Source organism: Crocodylus porosus, unplaced genomic scaffold (assembly GCF_001723895.1).
Source record: "Crocodylus porosus isolate Cpor-Errol unplaced genomic scaffold, CroPor_comp1, whole genome shotgun sequence".
Lineage (NCBI taxonomy): Eukaryota > Metazoa > Chordata > Crocodylia > Crocodylidae > Crocodylus > Crocodylus porosus.
Window position 1 is genome coordinate 109202355 of NW_017728943.1, and position 22980 is coordinate 109225334.

Here is a 22980-nt window from a genome sequence, read left to right on the forward strand (position 1 = left end):
CAGGGTTTTTCTGCCCCTCACTGGAACAGAGAGCATGGCCATGCCCCAGCCTGGGGCTGGTATGCTGAGGCAGGGAGGAAGGGGATTTAACACCCCCACACCTTAGCATGTAAGCCCAGAGCCACGGTGTGACCACAACCCCTGTCCACTAGATCAAATAGCAAAGGGGGGGGGGGGGGGAAGTCTGGCAGGAGCTGCTCCCCCCACCAGGCAAACCAAACCCCAGCTGGAGTCCAGGGCCAGGGAAGGAGTTTAAACCTGCTTCCCTCCCCCTCCCCCCGCAAGCCCCTAGCTGGCTGCATGGCTATGCCCCCAGCCCTCTGCTCTGCAGTAAAAACCTTGCAGGGACTGCAGAGGTACAAAAGCCTGGCAGGGACTGCTTCTTTTTTTTTTTTTTTAGATTCTTCTGCATCTCACCAGCTTGAACAACTGAACACAAAATCCTCAGTGTAAAAACAGCATTGCTACTGGTTTCATTATCCGGACCAATCCCTCAGTTTGTGCCTTCAAACTATGTTAGCTTCTGACAGGCAGTAGCCTTTCTTTTTTCTTTACAAATCTTCCATTAGCTCGGGCCATTCTGAAATGTAAGCTACACAGTCTGTAAAGGAACTGAGGTATGACAAATGCATGGCCACCTTTTGCTTGCACTTGGCAGCTGCAAAATGGCTATTCCAAAAGAATATGATTATTTGATGTAAAAATAACAGGAGTTGGCATATTCCTCTTCAAAAGTTTTATGCCAGATTTGGGGCGCATGAAGAACAACATCATAAACCTGTCTCTTGAAACCATCTCCGTCAGACGGGCTGAATCACATTACAAAACTCTCACAGGACTGTTGCATCCAACATGAGTGCTTTTGATAGTACCATTAGCAACTGTAGTTATATCTTCAGAAAGTTTGGAGAAAAAAGAAGCACCAGACGCTATGAACAATAAGTAGAAACTAGACCAACAAAGAAACTAAAGCACAAAAAAGTGGAATTTGGGCTCACAAAATCCAAGGGGAGCTTGATTATTTCAAAATGTCTGCTCCATTTTTTCAAAGCGTCTGCTCAACTACCCAGAAGACATTACAAATCTTAAGTTTTGAATATTAAAATTTTTCCAAAAACCTGTCTCATGGCATGTCCAGAAATGCTGCTCTTGAACAGGTTAGGAATTCAGTGCGTCTCATGCCCAAATTCCATTAAGATTCACAAATAGGGCAATCCTCTATGTAGCTTGACTCAACAGCTTCATTCAGGAGCTATAGTCAGCATGCCTACAAAAAGCAGCCACACTTTCTTTATAAAACAGGATTAAAGGACAAGGGGATTTCCCCTTTTAATGAGTCAGCAGTTATGAATATGAGTATTCACCCAGACTACGGTAGATGTGAATTCTATATCCTAGCCCTTCAAGTGAGTTAAACCCCACCATCTCCCACCTCTGGCAGCATGCCTTAGCTATCAGGGCATAAGTTATTCTTCTTGGACAGCTCACTCTTGTCTCCTCTTAAAGCTGTTCCAACTATGCATAGAATACTCTAAAACACTGCTGGGCCAACCTTTTTAGCAAGGGTGCCACAAATTAATTTCAAAGTTTCACTCAAAGAATCAGTCACTGCCAAATCCCATTACCACCAGGACACAGAAACACTGAATTAAGCAGAACTTGCCCCTGCAGCTCTACACCCTCAAGCTAGTGCTGACCCCAATCCTAAGTGCTAATCCAACTCCCATCATCATGCCCCCTTTTAACTAAGTATCTAGCCATCACATGCCAAACATACCAGCTGCCTGCCACCCTGTAGTATGCATGCTGCCCTGTGCTGTTTTAAAGTTTTACTGCATTGCAAAAACAGCAACAGTAAATATGACTCCAGAACAGCAAATGAGGAGCTCACCACTGGGCTAGGCGAGTCCTGGAGGACTAGTTACATGCATGTTTATTTGACAAGTTTATTTAAGGACATGGATTACCCTCTTCTCCATGTGAAGGTAAACAAACAAGATATTCCTCTTTTGATTCCCACACCCCACCCCCATCAGTTATCTCCCCATGCTGGCAAGTTTGTACTGTACCAAAATCATGATTATGTGATTTTCACAGAAAATGCAAAATCAGGCAAGCTCTGTGATTTTGGCAGGCTTGCTGCAAAATAACAAATTAAGCTACAAACAGAAAAGGTGCAAACATAAAAGGCCAGGAAGCCCTGCAGTCCCGAAAGAGGGGGACAACATGACAGGGAACGGGACAGGGAGGGGACAGAGGAGAGAGAAAAGCAAATCAGAGGTCGAACCTGTGACCTAGGCTCAGTCCAGGAGCCAGCCTGCAGCCAGTCAGGGAAGGGAAAGGATTTTGACACCAGCTTTTGAAGTGGCCATAGGCATGCTGATAAAGCATTCAGCAGCCCAAACAGCACAACCACTGAGAAGAAATCCTCCAAGACAGACAAATACATTTCAGCGCTGGACCATGTCCTGCAGAAAGCTTGCATACAATGAAATGAAAGGTTACTGCAGAGGCCAAAGGTCAGACCATTTTCCCTCATGGAAGCTTTCATGGTGGCAAACATCCCCCTGAAAAAACTTGATCACCCAAAGTTAAGGTACTACCCTGACCCAGAATGTGCCAAATGCTGGCAGTTTTCCATGTGTCAACAAGCTTGTTTCCCTGCAGTGACATCACACCTAGAGTCCATAAAGTCTACATTGGCAGAGTATGAATTAATCCTTCTCCACTGTGGCTGAAGCCACCTACCCTCAAGTTAACTACATGCTGCACATTTTACTCATATCAGGGAGCTGGACAAACTAGAACCTGCCTGTGTTTCAAACTGAACCAGGACCTCACAGTTGCCAATTTTTCTACTACGTCTCAAAGCCACAGTGAAGGTAACTGTCAAATATGGCTGAGAATTTAGCAACTAATCTACAGAGGAGCCTCTGGGACCCCATAAGACTGGGCTCCTAATATAGTCCATGGCCTATTGTGACCTATTTATAAAAATCTTTTCTAAAAAGGTTACATGAATGTTGTCTCAAATAGTATATACTGTAATTAGAAGTTATAATCCATATTCCATGATAATATCTTTGAACTTTAACACATCCTAAATTAAAATTATACATAGGTTCTCTTTTTAAAAAGCATGTTAACAAAAAAAATATAAAGATACAATTAAATTTAAAAAAAAATCTGATTTTCTTTATTTTTGAAGAATTGTTGATTTTTATCCACCCTGAAAATCTGTTTGGTACTACTTCCATGCAGGTTAATAACCTGGAAAGATCCATTAAGCTACTGAATTGGAGAACCAAGTATCCAGGCACAATCAACAATGAAAATGACTACCACCACAGCTCATTTAAAAAAAACTTATACCTAATAAAATATTTATAGACTTAATTGCATCAACACTGACCATTTTTAATTGAAACATGCAACTTCCAAAGTAATTTTCATTTCTTCCCCACAAATGAGTAACTGAATTAGGTCAATCTCAAGTGGAACAAAAAAACCATCCTAATGAAACATGAGTTTAATTAAAGTAAGATTTGCAATATATATGTTTAAGAATTGAAAATTACTTCTATAAAGAACAATTTCTTTAAAAAATTCTCAAGTAAATTGCTTAGAGGCTAAGCCACAGAATAAAACAACATTTAATATCATTCTCAGAATTACAATTGATGCCTAGACTGCCTCTATCAGTTTAACAATGATGGCTAATTACTGGATGAAACAGCTACTGATTTAGGATACTGTCATTGTCTTTAAATAAGCAGAAGTGGGCTACATTCTTTCCAGATGTGAACTGGCTCCTGTCCCAAAGACTTTCCATTATAGACAAGATACAAACTAAAGTCTGTTTTTAGTGTTCCATTTCTCATCACTGCCTTTAATAATGCCTTGTGCCCCTTATAAACAAACTGTTATTTTTGGTTTGCAGATGTACAAGATAACCCTGTTTGCTTAGCTTTTAACCTTTTCATATTTTCCTTTGTTTACCCAGCTCTTGCCTATATATACAGGTAAGAAACTTTCCCCTAAATGCAAAACAAATTAGTTTACTTTTTCTTATATTCATTTAATTACTAACTCTACACACAGTCTCCTCCTCTTATACCCAATTCATACTGCTCAGTCTCTGAATTCAATTGTATATTTCCTTTTTACAGTTTCAGCCTATCCCTTCCCCCCCCCCCATACAGTAGGGTAGAAGCAAATTCCCAGGGTTTAAAAAAATATATATATCTGCACTGCTCTTGCTACTGGCTTCAGCCCTCTCCTGTGGAGAACCTGAATCTGTTTGAAACAGGGGTTTGGTTCTTCCTTTAAAGAGATTTTCAGGAAAAAAAATCCAGTTGCATAATACAATATATTTACAAAAGTAAAAGGAAGTCACAGTAACCAATTCACCACCCGAAGTACACTTTTTTTCTTTTTTTTTAACACTGTGTGGCATTAAGCCTTACTGTTGATTACATACCTATAGTCCCATGAATTTATTCTTTACACAATCAGATTCCAATGAGTTTTGCTGGCATACTGCACAATGTTCTTTACATGGAAGCTAGTCCTATTCCTAAAATGATTAAAGAAATTTGCTCATCTGAGAATCTTTAAGGTAAGGCACCATAAAGCAGAAGAATTAACAAAATTGTTCCGAATTCTGTATTTTTGATCAACATTTTTCTATTTCCACTACCATATTATCACTTTACAAAAACTTATACACAATACATGTTCAGACTTTAAATTAAACCAGTAGAGTTTTGTTTCTGTTTGTTTTGGGGGGGGGGTTGGGGGGGGGTTTAAGAAAGGGAACATCTTCCCAACACAGGATGTCAGACTAATTAAATGGCTTCTTTTTTCCCTAATGCAGCAAGCAGGGGGGGCGGGGGGGGGGGGCCACAAGCAAACACCTCATTGAATACTAACTGCACAGCAGTTTTGAATAGCCACACATATTGATTGCTTCTGTTTTGAAAACTATCCTATTACCACTATATCCATGACAGATGGAAGTTATACAACAGCAGATTTTCAGAAAAACACTCTATATTTGAGGTTTCCATTCATTTTTTATTACTGCTAGCTACAAAATTCCAGTGTCTTCTCTGGACTCCGTTCCTTTACTAGCCCAATTCAAAAATAGTACTTAAGATGATTAAACTGTCAGTCCAATGATTAATGGACAGTACTTTTAGTGATTTGTCAGCTCTTTCAATATCAGAATTCAATCATTTTTTGTGAGCAGGGCCTGCAGGCCTGCTGAACTCCTTATAGTGTATGCAACTGCAAGGCTTGCATCAAACTGACTTCAAAACTCAAACCACACATTCCCACTGGCTATTCACTTCCTAAAAGCCTTCAATTGACATTTCTAAGTGCACTCTTATCGGCAGAACACCATCTTTCATACGGTTTCTAATCCAACATTTTTATGAACCCAAACACTACATTTACGTAGCAAAGTGCTGGCTTTTTGTATTCATTATAAGCTGAAGTCTTGGTCTCTGTAAGTCTTTTAAAAAAATTTCTCCATCACTATCATCAGTGCAACACCATCAGTGGTACCAAGAGTAAAAATGGTAGAAAGTATTTTTACTGCGCTCTCATATAGAGCTGCTTTCAACTTTTGGCAGTACAGTAAATAAAATGCTAGTCACTCTGATCACTCCAGGGTAGCTATCACCAGGAGCACTGCACCAAAATCGCCACTCCCAACCCTAAAATAGGTTAACATGGATGCAATCTGAAAAGGGGTGTTAAACAAGTAGCCTATGACGATCAGGCATCAGAGCTGAGTAGCCAATTTTTCTAAAAGGTACTTGGAAATTGTGAAGACAAACAACTGGTTTAGAGCAGGGGTGCTCAACTTCTGGTCCATGGGCCAAATCCAACCCACAGAGCCATCCAGTCCACAGAGATCCCCATGGGTTGGAAAACTTGGTAACAGGGAGTGGTGGAAGCTCCACAGTGGGACCCAGCCTCACCCAGGGCCACTGCCCGCACAGCAGGAACAAGGCTGCCACCCCCATCTTCCACACATCCATATAGAAAGAAGAGGTTGCTCCCCCTCTTCCTCCCCATATCTGATTTAGGGCCAAAACGCTCCACCTCAGCCTCCCCCCACCCTTTATCCAGATCAGGGCAGAGCTACTTCCTTCCGTACCCTCATGCACATTTGGATTGGGAGTGCTCTGCTCCTGGGCATATCGGGATCAGGGTCACACTGTCCCAACACAATCCTGCCCCACACATCTGGATTGGGAATAAACTGTTCCCCCACCATGTCCAGACAGAGACTGCCCCACCTCATCCCATCCCCTTCCCATGTGTGCAGATCAGAGCCATTCTACTCCAATCCCATATGGGCAGATGGATCGGAGTCATGCTGTGCAATCCTCAATAGCCAGATCAGGCCCATTGGGAAGATCTGGCCCACACAGGGACCTGGCAACTACCATCCTATGAGACAAAGGTTGGACACCACTGATTTATAGCAATAGACAATAGACTGAACATAACCACCTGGCAGATTTTACTACTGCATTATAGGCTTGTTTATATAAGCCCATGTCTAAGTTGCTAAACAACAATTAATAATATTCCATACTAGAATATTAAACATCTGCTTTTGGAACCATTTATTAATGCCAATGATCAACACCATAATTATTTCTGCTGAGCATATTCAAGGGGAAAAAGGCCTAAAACAATGCAATGTAAATTTACAAGTAAAAGAACCACTTGGTGAATAGCACAACAGCCTAATTAGCATCAATATTAGCTGGTAAAGTTGTAAACCTTAAATGTTTTAAAGATCTTAGACGCTCCGATCTTCAAAAAAAGGTAAGCACCAACAGCTCAACCATACCTCTTTCAAACAAGGCTCTGAGAATCTGCTTATTTATAGAGCAGCTTTTTAGAGTTGATCAGCAACCCTGAAAATGCCTACAACTAGATTTCAGCTTGAAATCAGTTACAGGTGCATTTCATTTATAAATTATTTATAAAAATTCTGTTCTTTCATATTTCAAAAATAGCTGAAGAGATATACTCATATTCAAAACAATGCAAATATTTTGGAGAGACATAGCTCCCTATTTTCACATTCATTTACCAAATAATACTCAAACACTATACAATGGCATGCATATGCTATTGCTAGTGTTCCTGAGGTAATATTTTTTGCAAACCCATAAATTGTTTCTTTGATTAACATATAGTTTGTCAAATTGTGAAGCATGCATTTGATACAAGAAGGAAATTTATTTTGTAGCTTCTCTGGTAGGCTCTCCTTATCTAGGCATAGAAGCAATTATATGCACTTCACCATAGGAAAAACAGTCTACATCTCCTCCTACTTAGAGAAATCTAAACCCCCCTGCTCAACAGCAATTCCATACTGAGACCCCAGGAGATGACTCTTGAAGCCCAAACTAAATAACTTATTGTACTGGTATAAAGCTTTGCATTTCTAAGGCCAAACCTATGAGGAACTTTAGGTAAAATGGACTCTGATGCCTTAATGAACCAGCCACCAAAGGCCTTGGAGGTTTAACACATGTAATATCCTGCATAAGCACTAGAGGTCGTTAACTTTGGGTTCTCCCTCCTCTTTCGGTGCATCACTGAAGAGTACCGTGATTTACAAAAAAAGACACTGATTTAATAGAATTACAAAGCAAGTACTACAAAGCTTGTGAGGGGATGTTACATCTCAATGTTTAAGTTAAGCAAGAACAACTAAGGTAGTGATTCTCGGCAACAACACCCTGGGGTGCCATGAGATTCATTTAAAGGTAATGTGTGATGCCCCACAATGTTAGTACTGTGTGCATACCTAATATGCAAACAGCTACATGATTCACATGCTAACCCCAGAGACTTTCTGACCTGCTGTGGTCTTTCCAAGTTTTTTGCAACACAAGAATTGCTCTATTATTCTTCTATAGTCAAAAAAGGAGGGAAAGCTAAGAGCCAGAATTTTCCAGTGCCTCACGTCTAACAAGGTTGAGAACCACTGAACTAATGAATCAAGTGAGATATAGAAAGGGGAAAAAAAATCCTTGTCTAAGCCCTGGAAGGCCCAAAGAGTGAGAATAATAAATGAGAAGCTGGGAAGCTATCATCTTACTTAAATGGTACTACATGACTTCACTAGAACTTTGTAAGCCAAGTACTTGATTTCTGCTCCCACTTCTACTTACCCCCATGTCACCCTTTGGTGTTTTAGTTTTTTCAACCAGGACTTAGCCATTTCTCTGGTTCCCATGCTATAATACAAAATAGATAAGTTTGTGTTTCTCCAAATGGCAAAATGCAGTAATCTTTTTTGCTCCCCTCTCTACTCCCAGAAGCTGCAATGTAGGTCACAACCCTACAGGTAAGTTTTCAAGTGTATACAGATAATTAACTGACCTGACTATACTGATATAACTGTGGGCTTTACCCAGAACTTAAGGGAGGAAAGGGAGAGGGAAGGAAGGAAGACAAGACTGGTACAACACAGAAAATGCTCTCCCCTAGTCTTACAGTGGGAGGACTCTGGAAGTACATGTATTCGAAGACAAGATACTACTAGTAGGGGAAGCAGAGGCCAGTAATAGGGATATAGGCAACCTGGTAAAAGAGGAAAGTCTCGGAAGACTGGAAAAGGCATTAAGAACAGGTTGCAAGGAAAAAGGTAGATAAGACAAGGAAAATGTTTCATCCACATTAAAAAGACTTGCATCTTTAAATTTTTATTCAGAACATTTTTTAAAGTAATACAAATTTTCAGTATGGATAAAACTTAGCCTCTGTTTAAGTTTTCACTACCCACTAACTCAACGGCTTACCAATGTATATATACCCCTAACTACTTCCAATAGACTTGGAAGCTTATTTGCCCAACCTGTAATACTGTGATCTGCAAAAAAATAAGAATCAAAATTGTTTGCGGAAAAGCAACTACAGCTAAAATAGTATACCTATTTTAGAGTTCATCAGAAAATATGCACATAAAAACAACACAATACACCATTTTGATTCCTTGGTGGTATGTAAAATATGAAAGCTTATTTAATCAAATCACAGTGTCACCAGAAGTGAAAGCTACATATTCCTTATGAAGAATTATTTTAAGCTTTTACAGAGATCTCTATGAACAGAATATTTCAGTATCGTTACGGTAGTTGTGCAAAATTTAGCAATGTTACAGACATGCAAAGCTGGATTTTTACATCCATCTGTTCCTGCATCACATCATGCAAACTCTGACAGGATCAGTCACCAAAAATAATTAACCTAGTACTGCAACACAAACCAGAAAAAGGAGAAAAACTTGAAGCAAGTGTTCTGTGAGCAACTGAAATGGGTCAGTTTTTAAATGAATATCTTCAATTAATTTAATAGACTAGTACAGCAAAATAAAGCCAATTCAATTTTTATAAAAGCATGCATGCTTCTATGCATATGAAGCATGATTTCATAAGGGAGGCTCAGCTGACAGCTTTCATCACTTCAACTACAGCCTAATCTATTTGAACAGGATCTGCTAGCTCTTCATACATCCCCAATTCAGTTAATAATAAACTTTGACAATTTGCTGCTGACAATAGTCCATTCCCACTTCTTTTTAACATCCTGCTCCCTACACCATTTTTACGTTACACTGCCCTACTCCTGGCACAAAAATGTGCATCTGTCAGCAGTCTGTCCAAGAAGCAGAGTGAAAGGGACCATTTTTTGGCTGACAGGTGCCAGCTCTTTGTTTACAACAACAAATCAAACATTTGACAGTCTAAATGCATTAACTACTGCACTGTTTTGAGACTATGAAAGACGTTTTCAGGATCCATTAAACTGTTTCTGACAAATTGTAAGATCTACCAATCTTGAACTTCTCATCATCACCAGGCATTATGTATACAACAGCTCTGTTTACTCTCAAGGAAACTTGTTAACTAACTACACAGGCACAAATACCATCTAAGAAATTGGAAGAGACAGTTGCCTGAATGATAGCCTTAAGTACTACTCACGTGACAACTGCAAGTTGCCTGCGTGTCCAACAAATATTTTAGCTTTTAAACTGTCAAATTGCTGATCTCCATTCTATGGGCATCTAGAAGGCAGGGCAGAATGGTACCTTAGAGACTAACAAATTCAGAAAGGCATAAGCTGTCACCCATTTCATCAGATGCTATGAGTGGACTTGCAGATGGCGTGGATACTAAATAGAAAGGAATGTAGTAATTTAAAAACAAAGGATATGCAAAGGAGAAGGAAAGTATAGAAGGAGAGCGCTACTGAGATAGGCCAAGCTAAGCTGAAGGGATAAACTGAGAAGTTAACCCATTGAAGTACATACACTTAATTCAACAAAGAAATACAGCTTAAGCCCTGTCAAGACATTGTTTCTTGAAGGTTAAAACTGAGTGTCCTCCAACTTTCTTGTAATGTGACTGTTACTCGACCAAATAATCCCACAATAAAAAATGGCAAACCAGCCACAAAGATGTTCCAAATCTAACAGACAACCTTCCCTGTTGCATGTGGAATATCTTTGTAGCTGGTTTGTATCAGTTTACTTTGAACATGCACCACACTCAAAGTCCTACCATGCAGCCAGTATTAGGCTGCACGGTCAGGCTTTAAGCTCAACAGTGCAGGGAAAGCCCGTCCATTTTTCACCAAGACAATCATGAAGAACAGGAGAAAGAAATGGGAGTAAGGGTATGGAAACAAAACTCAAGAATCTGATGCATTCATTTTGGGAGATGAGGAATCTGCATTCAAGGATTCAAAAGTGGCATGTGAAATGATAAGTCCAGTAACAAGAACTTTTAGTACATTTTCAAAAAACAGTTGTTACTAGCTTGACTAGAAAACAAAAGCAGTACATCTAAAATAGAAAAAAAATGAACTGGGGAAAAAAACAGAAGAATTTAGTCCAATCTTAATAGCATGCAAATTCTGAAACAAAGAATACAGCAAGGATAAAGACAGAATCAAATGAAAGATGGGACAAAATGCAACAGGTTCACCACATTTAATTTGCAGGATCTAGTCTAACACCTTTCTTTGATAACTGCTTTGTTTTAGTTATTTAGTAACTTTACACAAAGGAAATGCAGCACATCTAATCCATCTTCACTCCAAGCAAGCTTGGAAAATGTGCCACATGGAGATAATAGTTAACTTAAAGAAGTTGGGGATTAGGAGAACTGTAAAGGTGGGAAAGAAACTGGCTAAGATAGGAAAACAACTACAGGTCATGTTGAGAGAAATGTTAGACTGAAAGGGGATTAAACTACAGTAATAACATTTTTCAAGGACTGGTCTTGGAACTAGTTTTATTTACTATTCCTATTAATGACACTGGCATAAAAAGGTAGGACCATGTTTATGAAGTTTACACTAATGACAAAGGCAGGAGGTAACATCAAGAAAAAAAGGATCAAACTATCACACAGGATGAACTGCCCAATACTGAGAAATGGAATAATAGAAAGGAAATTAAGTTTAATAAATTGAAGTGCGAAGTAAAACTAAAAATGTCTATCATATGTTGACAGTTCAGCAGTTAGTAACAGAAGAAGAGAAAAACCTAGGGTTATCAGTTAATCACAAGGTAAGTAAAACATCAATGTCAAAATGCTGCAAAAAAGGCAAGTATGAAACTAGGATATACTAGACCTGTATTTCCAGTAGAGATAGGGAAGAATTAATGCTACTTTACAGGGCATTGGTCTCTGGTTGGACCTCATGTAGAATCTACTTCTTGTCACTCATGTCTAAGAAATTCAAACTGGAACAGGTGCAGAAAAAGAGTGATTTAGAAAGATGATCAGGAAAATGGAAAAGTCAATCATATGAAGAAAGACTACGAGACCTTGACTCGCTTAGCCTAGCAAAAGGAACACATAGACAGGATATGACTGTTCACAATAAAATGCATCAGGAAAAGGAAATGAAGAATGATACTTGTTATTCAAGTTAAGAAAAAAAGACTAAAAAAAACATTTAGGTTCCTTACTGAAAGCAGAAGACAATCTAGTTATGGATGATGCAGAGAGGGCTAAAGTATTTAATGCTTTTTTCCCCCCTTCAATCTTCAAAAACAGGGTTAGGAACCAGGTAATGGAGCACAGTTGGCAGCAAAGATGAGGAAGAAAACATCCTAGAGTTGTGAAAAAACAGGTCTAGCAGTACTTGGATAAGCTATGCGCTTTCGAGCTGGCATGGTCAGATAGGATACACATTATGATACTGACATACCCTGGCCTGGGATGCAAACAGGGACAACTTTGAGAGATGCATTCAGTGTGTTCCCACACCTTGAAGGAGTGGCTTTCTACCTCAAACCCCTCTGCTGCTTGACCATTGAGAACCAGCTGAAAAAAAAAGGGTAAACTCCTTGGTGTGTAGTGCCTCAACCTCAACCATCTCACCTAGGTCTTGCCAACTCTAAGCACAGGGAATTTTGCCAACCAGAAGGATCACACCTTTGTCCAGTCATGCACACAGAAAAAGATGCATCTCCCCTTGCAGTGAAAAGGTTGTCTACACCACAGTTTCTCAACCTGTGGTACGCATATGTCTGGGGTTACCCAACACTCACTCACTCTCACCCTCTTTTCCTGTCAAAACTATGGAAAAAAATTTGGTGTGCCACACACTGCGCAGTGCTTCAAATTCCCCAGTAATAATCTGGTTCAGCCCTCCTAGCTTTGGCAAACATCACCTCTAGCCCAGGTACATATTTGAGTTGTGCAACCCGGTATAAAAGGTGGCAACCCTACCCACACCAGATCAGACATCTGTCATATCACGGCCTTGTATCCACAGCCCTTCTTCCAACATATGGCACACATTAGTCTGTAAATATAAAACCCCTGGAAAATTGAGTGCTGGGGTACTTATTAAATTTTTTAGAAGTTGGGGGTACTTGCTACTTAAAAGGTTGAGAAACACTGGTCTACACAGTCAAATATTCTGAAATCACACTTTATTTGACAGTAAGCAACAAACATTTATCATAAAAACAAGAGTAAACATAAGAAATCAAACCCTATGCTAAGGTATACACAGGAATATAAAATAAAGTAAATTATCAGAACAGTAACAGAGTTCACACTGCATCTTTACCCAAGAATACAGTTTCTACTCAGCCTGTTAGCTGAGGGATCAAAGCGGAACCAAAGCATCTTACCAGCCCAGGAAATGACAAACTTTAAGCTCAAAGTAAAGGGTTAAGCATGGTTTCTTATCTGTCCATTTAAACATGATCCATTAGATTCTTGGGGAGGTCTCACTATACCTATAAACTTCCTGTCCCACCTCAAAGGTGCATGCTTACTTGACTAAAGTCTCTCATGCTCTAATTAAGACTAAGAAATATTTGTGTCCTTTCATACATGAAGATTACTAATCAAATATCTTTAAAGGTACTGTCTCTCAATTTCCCTACAGCAAGAAATGTCCTTCCTCTAAACAGCCTGAGTAGCCAAGTGATAGTCTTTAAAATGTAAATTTGTTTGGTTGTTTGTTTGTTTGTTTTGTCTAGAAGGCGTGGGTATTTAACCCAGCTAGATGCTGACTGTCAGTCATCTCTCTTCAGCCCTTTTTTAGGCTTTGAGCCTTTCCCAGAACAAAACTCATTCTGCAACCCTGGCCCTATTACAACTTATAAGAAATGTATTCATATCAAATACCAGAGTCTATGCAGACATATTCATGATGTAAAGGGCTACAGACAGCTGGATGCTACCTAGATGTACACCTAATGTTACCTATATGTACTTATGTCATCAGTAAAACAAATTCAGAAAATATGGAAGACATACCCCACACCCCCTAAAACATTGTAGGCTCATGACAGGTACTGAAAGAATAGGCTGAAGTCATTTCAGAGCCACTGGCTGTCCCCTCTGATGACTCCTGAAGGTTGGGTGAGGGTCCAGATTACAGGAAATATAGTGTCCTTCTTTAAAAAGGAAAGGAAGAGAATTGAGGGAATACCTGGGAAGATCATGGAACAGGTCCTCAAGGACAGTATTGTGAAGCACCTAAAGAACAATAAGATGAGGAAGAGCCAGCACAGATTCACCAAGAGGAAGTCATGCCAGACCAATGTGATTTCTTTCTACAAGGTGATCTGTTCCATGGATGGGGGGGGAAGGGGAGGATGAGCAGTGGATGCGATATACCTTGACTTTAGCAAGGCTTTTGACATCCCATTATCTTTAAACAAACTAGAAAGCATAGACTAGATGAAAGTACTACAAGATAAAAAGATACATAACTAGTTGGATCATCATGCTCAAAAAATAATAGTTCAATGCCTATCTGAGAGGAGGTATCAAGTGGGGATGCCAAGGGTTCTGTCCCAAGTCTAATACTGTCCAACTTCATCTTCACCATTAATCTGAATGACAGGATTGAATAAAACTTAGCAAACTTGTGGATAATACTAAGTTAGACAGAGCTGCAGTGACTCAGGAAGGTATATCTATTATCCAGAATGACCTGGACAGACTGGTGGGGGGGAAAAAAAAAAAAATCAACCCATCAACCAGATGAAATCAACAAGGAAGAGTACACAATCTCACATTTGGGATGACACAACTGCATTTACTTATACAGAAAGGGAAATGACTGGCCAGGCTGCAGCACTGCAGAGGTGGTTACAGTGAAGCAAAGCTAAATATGAGCCAACAGTGTACTCTTCTTGGGAAACAACCCCAGAATACTGGGTTACATTAATAGAAGCATCACTTGCAAATCAAGGGAAGTGATTCTTCAACTTTAGCAGTGGTGAGTCCTCATCTGGAGTACTGTGTCTACTTCTGGGCCCCATACTGTGGACAAATTGGAAGGAGTTCAGCAGAGAACAACAAAAGTAATTAGAGGCCTGGGAAGCATGACTTATGAGGAAAGGCTAAAAGAAGTACAGTTGTTTAGTCTGGAGAAGAGAAGAAAGATGGGATTTGAAAACAGTCTTCTAACACATGAAGGGCAATTAACAGAGAAGATGGAAACGGACTTTTCTCTGTGGCCATACAGGACAGGATTAAGCATGATGCCATCAAGCTACAGCAGAGGAAATTCCGGGTGGAGATCAGGGAGAAATTTCTAACTATGAGGGTAGGCAAAACTTGGAACAGACCAGCTAGAAGACACTTGGCTAGAATGTTTCTTCAGTGATGATCCTGCCTCAAGCAGGAGACTGAACTAATAACCTATGGGATCCCTTGCAGCCCTACTTTCCTATGATCCTGAATGGGTATAAATTTGCTGTGAACAAGCTAGGTTGGAAATTTGAAGCTTTCCAACTTTTAGAGCAGCAAGATTCTAAAATACCCCTTCAACAGAAGCAGCCAGGGTAAAAAAAAAAAACCAGACAAAACACAAAAAACCTCAAATGGGGCTCAATGAAGGGATTATCAGCAGCAGCAACCGCTTGCAGTCAAGGATGACTGTAAAAGACATTATATGATGCGGCTGCCAGCAATACTTGACTACGTTCCACAAGGTCCCTTCCAGTTGTATGCAACCTCTCAATTGTTAAATAGTCAAAATTCTAACACAAACGGGATACAAACTTTTTTGTATCTTGAGTTTAATAAAAACATGCCTGGATTAAGTTTCTGAATAATCTAATTAAAACCCTAAAAACAAAGTCCATTAAAACAGTCACAAACTCGCACAAAGAACAGGCCTTTTTTTGGGGGGGGGGGGGGGGGGGGTGGTATGTGGCATGTCCAATGTTGTGCAGTTTCTATTGATAGCTAAATAAGCAGTGCCACTTTTATCATTTGCATGGATTGTTATTTGTTGTGAATATCTTTAGGCTTGGTAAAATGCAATTTTTTTTTTAGTTTTGACAGATATCAATGTTTATTTTTAAGCATTATTTTCATTTTTTATCAATTTAAATTTTCAGGATCTGTGCAGTTACGGGTGTGGTGGGCAGACGATTAATGATCGTATACCTAGGAAGAGGTAAAACTTAAGGGAGAATGACCCATTGCTTTACAGGGACAACAGCTGTTGTTAGGCTCCCAGACACTTTAGCAAGAAGGATTATAGATACAGGGAGACAGCTAGTTATAATAGGCAGTCAAATTATTGGGGGTATTGATCCGCCTGTAAGGAGAAACATCACCCTCTCAATAGCAAGCATCTTTCAGGGAGATGGGCAATTCGGGGAATTCCAGATTCTCCAGGCAGGAAAGAATGTTCTAGAGCAGGGGCTCACAGCCTTTTTTCCAACAGCTGGCCACTGCTTTGTTACTAAGCCCCTGCTGCAGGCTGCAAATCAGTATACCTCCATAAAGCTTTATAAAAGCTTTATAATATCTCATGTCAAAACAGAAAAAGCAAATATCCATAAATCAATAATCCATACCACTTTAAATCGTTTTATTCATTTGGTAGTACATTTGTTAAAAAAATTAAGTAAAAAATTTAAAAATATATGTATTTTTAAAATCACTTCTTGTTACAGTTACTAGACTGCACAATCTGCTAGATCCAGCAAACTAATCCAGATTTCAAGAACTCTCCAAATTTAGGTTTGACTCTTTATTGTAGTACAAAACACTGAGCTGCTCAAGTCATTCTTCAGAGAGGCACATGGGACATTTGTCTAGAATTTTTCTGAACAAAATGAGTCTTTCCACAGACACTAAAGTTACTGGCACTGCAAGTACACATAATGCCACACCGGACATGACAGGCAGTGACTGGGTCTCACTTTTCCAGTAATCAAGTGCTGTTATGTTGCTATCACAAAGCATTTCATGTGCCAAATACAAGTCAAAGTCGTGCTTGAACTCTCCTGCCTTGCAAGGGAAAATCTGCAGACTATTTTCATAGTTGCTGTAATTACGTGACATCTGAGCCTTAATAATTGGATCGAACACTTTACAGTTGGCAAAGACAGATTCTGATCCATAAAGTCCATCTGGTACATACATTGCGGGATATGGTTGCCTTCGGTTTGCTATGAAATTCTGAAGCAAAAGCAAACACTGCAGATAAATGGGGCTGCCATCTAGAGCCCACTGACCTAGTTCCACTTCTTTCAAAGCATTATTTACATCAGCAGCAACATGCAGATCGCAGTTAAGCAGTGTCAATGCAATGCATCAAGGGTGCATTTGTTTCCATTTGCAAATGCAGTGTGGATTTTCCAAAAAAATGCACAAGCAAAACATAACTTGCTGTTTCCATGGTCTTTGACCATCATGCATACTTTCACTCCTTTGAAGTGATGACATTTGGTTCTTTAGTAAGAAAGTCTGTGACACTGTCCCAATGTGCATGAAAGTAATTTGCTGCAGCAAACCAGGAAAACCAGAGATTGTTGGGTGTGGTGGGGGGGATTAAAAAAAGATATGCAAATCTGACAAATTTGTATTGCAGCTGGCACAGGCTTTAAAAAAATGCTTGCCTTTGCTTGCTAGCTGACATGTTTAAACATTGCTGGAAAATGTAACACAAATCCATTGATGTCACAGAGCTCATCTGTTTTTAATACGCGATCAACAGCCACATAAAAAAGAGGAGCAATACATGGTATGTGCAGCAGATGTGGATGCATTTATTTCAAGTCCTTCACTAGGCATTGCATGTACATCCTGGAGTCGCTGTTGATTGACAAATTTTCCCATGTGAGGGAGGACATACTCTCTTTAACATATCCTGAATCCAAACTGACACGACCCCTGTTGTTGCAATGAAGAACAACAGAGGATTTTAACAGAATTTTATTTACAGATTTATTGTCATCACTGTAGAACACTGCAAGGTCAGTAATTGTTGACTGTCCTCCGAGCCCAGGAGTTTCATCTAAAGAAAATTTCTCACAACTCAAAACTTGCTTAAATTGCTACTTGTGGTGCCCAAACCTCCAGACAAGTATTTTTCTTCCAGTTGACAACATTCTGGGCAAGTACATGGTGCTTGCATATTTGCAAAGCGGGGCATATAGCCTTTGGGCAGGGGGCTGGACTCGATCTCCCAAGGTCCCTTCCAGCCCTAACGTCTATGAAATCTATGAATTCATCAGAACTGCTTCAAAGAACAATGAATATACCACATTGTGAGGAAAATCCAATGCTGCTTTCTTCCATTGTCTCATTCCTTCCAAGCAGGCTTCCATCACAGCCTGTGTTGTCTTTGCTTGCCTTTTTTTTTTTTTTTTTTTTTTAAATTTCAAATGAGTCTAACTGTTCAAATGTTAAGCAATGTGATTTGCCTGTCAGGTGACTTCTGTCTCACAAACCGTGTAGCACAAAATATCCTCATCTCCCTTGCCAGCCTTTTTAACTGTTTTTTAATTCTAGGTCAGGGTATTCACTGCATGATTCTCTATAGATTTTCTTTCGCAACCCACTATTGAAAGGAGACCAAAAAAACCCATTATTAAAGTGCATTTTAACAGTCTGCTGTAACAAACGTAACTACCGTAGGACTGCCACCAGCTGAGCAAAAGAGCTGACATCAGTCCCAGCTCTGCTCACCTGTAGCTCCCTCATCCACTCCGTCACTTCCTTTGTTCAATCCCCTGGGGTTTCTAGGAGTCGCAGTCCAAACTACAAACAACACAGTTCTCCAGGACTGCAGCCCCCTGTCATTACATGCTCCAATCTTTTTTTGTATCACTTTCCATATGTTTTTATTATTAATGATGGAAATATTCTTTCATCTTCTGTGAGTGAGAGATGATATCAACATTAATCAACACTTACCAATAAAAATTGAGTCCTTCCAAGCCTAGTTATTTGTCATGGACTCAGCTGCCAGGGACTTCCTGGAGCATCACTTTTCCCCTTGTCCTGCTGTTTGGCTCAAGGAACAGACTAAGGTTTGTTTTACACCAGACCCCACAGCTACAGCATGAGAAGCTTTGCCAGCCCCAAGTGATCTCTCCTTTGGGTCATGCAAAGTTCTGGGCCTCTCCTCCCCTCTAGAAAAGAGGCACACCTGGAATATCAACTCTTCTGAGATTACACTTTACCGCAGGCAAATTGGGTAAGTAACAAAATAGCAAAAGGATTTTTACACAGAAGAAAAATTTACAAGGAAAATGTTAACTTTAGTATGGAAGCAAAAACATTAAAACATACAAATAAATATCTCACCCTTTCTTTTGGATATAGCACAATCCTTCAGAGTCCTGGCAGTATTTTCAGGGATGAGCCTCTCTCTCAACTATCTGTTGGGGACCAGGATTCTTGCCCCTACCCCCAGGTGTTGGAAAATCCCAAAATGTTCTCTACTTAATAGACACTTCCTAGCCAGCATCACAGTTCTCTCTCCCCGCCACACACACAGAGTACTACTTATTCTCCAACGGTCCTCTAGAACAGGGGTTGACAACCTACATGTTAGATCCAGCCCAAGAAGTGACTGGTTCAGGGTTGCAGCAGCTCTGGGAATCAGCAGCAAGCCAAGGCAGCAGAAGAGGGGTTTTGCAGGCTCTACCGATTGCTGCATTTGATTTAGTCACTCTACTCCTGCCAGGCACCAAAGGAGGAGTCCACCAGATCCACCTGTCTTGTTCTATATTCTCTTTTCAGCATTTGCTGGTCATTAGGGGTGTGCAGCCTGCAGCACAGGCTTTAGTAACAAGCAGTGGCCAGATGTTATAAAAACATTGTCAATCCCTGCTCTACAACACTTCTTGCTGCCTGGAGAATCTGGAATTCCCCAAATACTTGACACTGAGAGGCTAATGTTTCCCCTTACGGGCTGATCAATACCCCCAATAATTTGGCTGCCTATCCTAACAACTAGTTGTCTCTCTGTACCCATAGCACTTTCTGCTAAGTGTCTAAGAGCCTAACAATAGGTTTTGTCCTAGTAAAGCAATGAGTCATTGGGCCTTAAGGGTTTCGCCTCCTTCCTGTTCATTAAGTATGCATGTCACTGTTATTCTGCTGTCCTGGAATCTAGCTACCACTTTTGATTAAGCTGTGTCACAAAATTGCTAAGATGCACAAAGAAATAACATGATCTACACAACAATGAAGAAGTGACACAAATTAATACAACTGATCATTAGCTTTACAAAGAGATCAAATGTGAGATCAGTTGAATCAAATTTGGAATAAACATCTGCACAAGACACTTTGAACTCCAAAATCATTCCTCCATTTATCATTTGGGAGTGGCATTGTAAAAGTGTTATTATATTTTTACAGTAAAGCTGGAATGGGGAAACAAAACAGCGATTAAGCTAAAGGTTCCTTTCTTATTCAAACAGGGTGTAATCACTGAGAATCTGAGCTGAAAAGAGGTAGCTAGGCAAGCTAGTCTGAACTCAGTTAAAGTCAGGGCACACAGACACACAGACACACAGACACACAGACACACAGACACACAGACACACAGACGATGTAACCCCAGGCACGTGGGCTGAGGCCCCAGCCAGATTACAATAACCTGAACTGCAGAGAGAAGAGGTCTTCTGTCAAAAAAAGTATCTGATGAGATATAAAAGACTCTCTCTGATTTGGGAATTAATAAATCTTTGTGATTGCAAGGATGTAATTGTTTCTTGGTTTTACTAGATCAGGAAAGGTGCCTTGTCTTCTCAAACAGATGTATACCTATGGCAGAAAGTTGTATGTAGAGTACAGCTGCCCCAAGAATCCAACAGAGATGTAAATTGCCAGATAAGGACAAGTATTAGAGAGTTGCCATGGTAGTAGGCCTTTGTAGAAAGATCCTCTGGCATTGTGTATTGAAAACAGCTTTATCCACTGGGTGACTAAAGCAAGCAAACAGTACCACAACATTTTGGCTTAGTCAAGGTGCAGGTGTCCAAAGGAATAATTGTTCTGAACATCTTTTATTAATATCTCTGTCTGTGTTTCGATATACAGATACTGATTATTATTATTTCTGGTTTGGTAAAAAAAAGTATCTTTCTTTTTTTTTTTTTTTAAACTTATTATCAGTGGTAAGTCTGACTTCAGAGCCCTTCCTACACAGGATGTAATTTAATGTTTATCAAACAGAACAGACTAAAGCCCCGATTCCTTACAAGACAGGTAGAGCTGTGGCACCCTGTGCCAGGAAGATGGCCCCTGACACATCTCTGCTTGTTCCTGGAGCCCAAAGCAGTATACAACAAAGGGGTTTGGGACTGAAGGACACCATGAAAGCCTAAGTGTACCCCAGCATGGGTCACAAAGACCACCACTTACGCAACACTTATGCAACTATTGAGTTTCACAATTTACCACATTTCCAGAGAGAATTATAGAAGTTATTGTACAATTTAACAAGCAAATAGGGTAACAAGTCAAAGTCAAGTCATTCAGTAAATTCACTATGGTCAAGTAAAACTACTTAAGTTGAAATGATCTACCTAAATAATGAAGTAGGTAAAAATAAACAGGTTTGTTTCAGGTGCTTGAAATGCCAGGCAATTCATAAACCAACAACCATCTACATCTCTGAGCACATCTATGACCTAATATTATGCAAAGTATCACTGTTCAAACTATTATTAAAGTGACTTAAAATAAATGCAGTCTGCTCTGGAATATAGTTCATTTTTGTACAACTTCAGTGAAAGACCATTTTACAAGCTTCTCAAAATCAATTCCCTTCTACATGCAATTAAAGAATTAACTTAGGGAAAAAAAAAAAATCAACCTGCTAATACCTAAATATTCACTTATCAGTTTTATCCCCTTACAGTGAGAAGTTACAGCTGCATACAAAGTCTTAGAAAAGAATCCTAAACTGCCAACTTTCAAGCCCAGTCTTATAACATGCCCCAAATTAGCTTCAAGCTGGAAAAATGTACCATGTTCATAACAGCCAGCTACAACATTAAACTTGAATATTTTTCAAACCTAAACTTGTGATGAGCTGAAAAGACACATTAGGACACTAATCTTACTGTTATCCACCCTTTTGTATTTGCATTAGTTCAGCCATCTGACTCAACATAATACCAGGCAACTAACATTTTCCAACAGTGTAGAGTCAGCAAGATTTTACTGACCGGAAGCGACTACCAATGAAGCACTAACACCTGTAAAAGTGAAAGCAAAATGATTTTTAAGGTTTAGCATGCTGAAGGGAACAACTAGGTTCTACTTGCTTGTTATATCACACTTCTTGTTCCAAATGCTAGAAAGAACTCAAAGGCATATTGGGAAATACTAAGCAAACTTACCAGTTTGTCCCTGTTAATATTTCTTCTCTGCAAACTAATGTTCTCCAATGATAAAAAGGCAATGGTTAGTGCTTAAATGTACTGAAGCATACAAGATTTTTCACCATTGTAGTCTAGAACAGTGGTCTCCAAACTTTTTTTTTTATCATGCACCCCTATCAGTAAAAAATGTTTGAGCACGCATCCCCAATACGTGAGTGAGGGTGCCACTGTCAACCCCTCTGCCTTGTGGAATTCTCACTCTTCCCTCAGGATACCTTGCACACCGTACCTGACACATGACCGTCTGACATACAGACCAAGTGAGGGCACCACTGCATAAATAGAAGTTCTAATATTTTCTTCCTGCAACCCAATGGATCGGCTTGTGTACCCCCTGGGGTGCGCACACCCCACTTTGGAGACCACTGGTCTAGAACAACAGTCAGCAGCCCTTCTAAGGCTGTGACCTAATGCCAGTAGAGGGCATGCAGGCACTAGAACCCAGCTCACTCCATTTCTCCCAGAGCAGCACAGGGGAAAGTTTCTGCTGAAGATCCCTACTGTCAAATGCTGCTGGCTCCAGCCTCCAGACGACACATTTCCAGCCCCCAACCTAGAATATTCACAGATAACCAAATAACTGCTACCTAGACTTGAAGGAAATATGCAAAGCCAGCGGACCAAGGCACTTAAAGGGGCACTTAAGGGAGCCCACCCCTGCCCCAGCCCTGGTACAATCTGTGGGCAAGGCAAGAGCCCCCAAGGGCACACTTGCCTGCCTGTACACTAATGCCAGGAGCCTGGGCAAC

General features: G+C 40.0%; 1 long non-coding RNA gene across 1 annotated transcript in view; it reads left to right on the forward strand.

Moving 5' to 3' along the window:
* Positions 1-12820: 12820 nt before the first annotated feature.
* LOC109320054 overlaps positions 12821-22980 on the forward strand; it is a 15646-nt gene continuing 5486 nt past the window's right edge. The window contains exons 1-3 of the long non-coding RNA XR_002103707.1: positions 12821-12962; positions 14474-14478; positions 20322-20326. This is a non-coding gene — a long non-coding RNA (uncharacterized LOC109320054). The remainder of the gene's footprint in view (positions 12963-14473; positions 14479-20321; positions 20327-22980) is intronic.